Source organism: Lolium rigidum, chromosome 6, assembly GCF_022539505.1.
Source record: "Lolium rigidum isolate FL_2022 chromosome 6, APGP_CSIRO_Lrig_0.1, whole genome shotgun sequence".
Classification (NCBI taxonomy): Eukaryota; Viridiplantae; Streptophyta; class Magnoliopsida; order Poales; family Poaceae; genus Lolium; species Lolium rigidum.
The window spans coordinates 125,813,468-125,816,572 of NC_061513.1; positions in this window are offsets into that span (position 1 = coordinate 125,813,468).

The following is a 3,105-nucleotide window of genomic DNA, read 5'->3' on the forward strand; positions in this document are numbered from 1 at the left end:
TCGCATCAGCACTTCAACAGGAGTGTGCCAGGACAACACGTGTACTTCTTGAATGTTATGTCTCACTCAGAAGAAATTCAGTTAGACGCCTCAAAATTACTACCATCAGAAAAAGAGGCAATCTGAAGATATGTGTTCCTTTCATAAACTATGAATTATTTACAACTCGAAGAAGGGGTTGACAAAACTCAAGCTCCGGTCTCTTTCATGTGCGGCCGCGGAGTGAGCTCTCCGCATAACTTCTAAGCTGTGTTATTGAATTTGGAGTCTGCCAAGCTGAAATTGCAGTAATTTTGCTAGGGTATGTGGATACTCCATTGCCACTTTTCACATGTCCCAAATAATCCCACCGCAAAAACACACCTAGAGTACAGTAATCAAGTGAGATGTGTATTTGCATATCAGGAATGTAGACTAAAATGTCATCAAAGAACACCAATACAAACTTTCTCAAATAATGTTGAAACAATGTAATCCTTGACTGCTTGAAAGGTTCCAGGCAGGAGCCAAGGTTAGCTGAACCAAAACCGGGCTATGGTCCGCCCAACTTTAGAGATCTTCTGCCTACATATTGGTAAATTTAGCCAGCCCATTTCAGTCTCCTTAAGTTTGGCCCGCCCAACTTTTTCGGGCAAGCTCCGCTAAGTTCTAGGTGCATTGAACAGTTCAAATGTCATCACTAGAAATTCATAGTGGCCACAATATGTTCTGAATGTTGTTTTATAACATCTTCATATTTGATGCGTATTTGGTGATAACCAAATCTTTGATCCAGGTTAGAAGATATCCTAGATCCTTGCAATTCATCAAATAATTCGTCAATCATTGGAATTCAAAATGTTAATTACTATCAGCCTCAAATTTCCGTCACTATCTAAGGCCCACTACAAGTTCTACTCCATCTAATGCGCACATTCCCCCCATATGCCCTAGCCTACTAGTTTGTTCAGAAAAAGTTTAAAATAATGGGGGTTATTTATACATCTACAACTACAAATAGATAAACAACAAACACACATACTTAAATATAATAATTTAACTCATAATATAAACATCAAAGGTATACAAGTATGACCATAATCATGTAAGGCAACTCTTTTTTCATTGAACAAGAAGGGCCCCGAAAGGCCTAGAATATGCATTTAAAACGATAGTGGGTACATTTTCCAAAGGGGCTCTAAGAAATAGGAAATTACAAAAAGGTCCATTTTTGCACTAAGCACCCTAAAAAGCATCACAGAAACTGAATCGAGTACATGGCCGCCGCCGATGAAGATAGGCTTCCAAACACATCCATCCTTGCTTCCGCCAGGGACAACATCACTTGGGGAAGCTTGGACTTGCACGGACGCATCGAAGCCAGGAAAGATCCTCCGGAGGAGTACAAAAAATCTCAAGCAGACGAGCTCGAGGGTAGCAGGGGCCATTCCCATTGCCGAAGATAGCAGCGACGAGCCTGAACCGTTGCTTGGAAGCTGCTGCATGGGATGCAGACTCCACAAGCTCCCAGTACCTCCTATATCTTGCACATGCCACCAAACCTCTCTTTTCCTTCCTCTCCAGAAAGAGAAGAGCTGCCTCATCACCGCTGATGTAGAAGTACACAACATGGACCAACACCACAACCTTATGGATGGAGTGGAACTTCATATTTCCCACCATCACCTTCGGCTCCGACCGAGGGAGCTCCACGACGGGAGCTTGAAGGAGAAGGCAACAACAAATCTGGCTGGCGAGATTCGCGGTTATCATGCCGGCAAGGAGCCAAACTACGACATAAAGATAAACCCTATCCCTATCACTACTTGTACTACCTATATTTACTCCTTTGCCACCTCCAACTAGAGCCCGACTTTTTGGAAGAGACTCTCAAACTACTGTAGTGAGAGGAGAGGGGTCGAGGGTGAGAATGATTCGCAATGCGTAGGGAACCTCATATGGTTCTTTAACAATGAAAGCACACAAAGTGATATGATGAATCTATTGCCTTAAACCCGTAGCCCAGGCTTGACCACTCCTTATTTAATATAGAGGCAGTGGAGAAGTTGTTGGAGATGCAACCGAGAAAGGTTATGTCAACACCTGGATTTTTAAGTCCAGATGCCTATTATGCCATACATCGCAATCCCATGAAGAGTGTTGTTGCGAGACATAACAATTGATATCATAAGTCATCATTCATTACAAACCATAGTCGTCTTACAAATATAGATCACATGATCCAATATTACCCAAATAGTTGATCTAATGATCCACGAACACATTACATAGCGGAAGCGTAGAAGTAGTGGACTATCAAATCCACAGGCCAACGTTTGACGTCAGGAGTAGTCCTAGTTGTCGTAGACGTCTTGCTGTCCTTCGTCTCGGTACTACTGCTCCTCTTCATAGTCTGGCCATTTGAATAGTCAGGGACACAGCCGTGAGTACTTTAAAGTACTCGCAAACTAATACTAGTGTAAGTACTATCAATTTTATTAATAGGGTCATAAGCTCTAGGTTTACTTGCATAAAGCCAATTTTAGTTCACAAGCCTTTGATAAAAGACTCTTCATATGCTAACTAACTCAAGTGGGAACATTAGTGTCATTCCCACAACACAGTTGTGATTCAAGTCAAGTCACCATTCAAATCATCAACTCTTTTCAAATAAACATCTGACAACGGTACAGTATGGCCTTTCCAATCGTCCGTAACCGTGGACACGGCTATTCGAATAGGTTTACACTCTGCAGAGGTTGCACACTTGTGCCACAACATTTGATTTCATCCATCAGGGATAACCCTGAATCATCGTAACTCAGTACGCGGATCATCAACCATAACCTTTCACTTACATACCCTAGTATAGGTACCTCTCCCAATGAGCTTGGCCTCCCAGTGAAGATAAACCGTCAGCCTGGGAACTGCACAGGGCTTGGGCCGTACATTCACCTCATTTCACATCATTTCACTTTCAACGGAGGCAGCCTCGGCATAACCCCTATGATGCTTGTTTAGAGGAAACCCAGACTAAGATGCATAAACTTCCAGTTAAGCCCTACCCATAATCAGGTATTGTGGGGGTACTCAAAAGTTGGAAAGGTATCGCATCCAAACCAACCA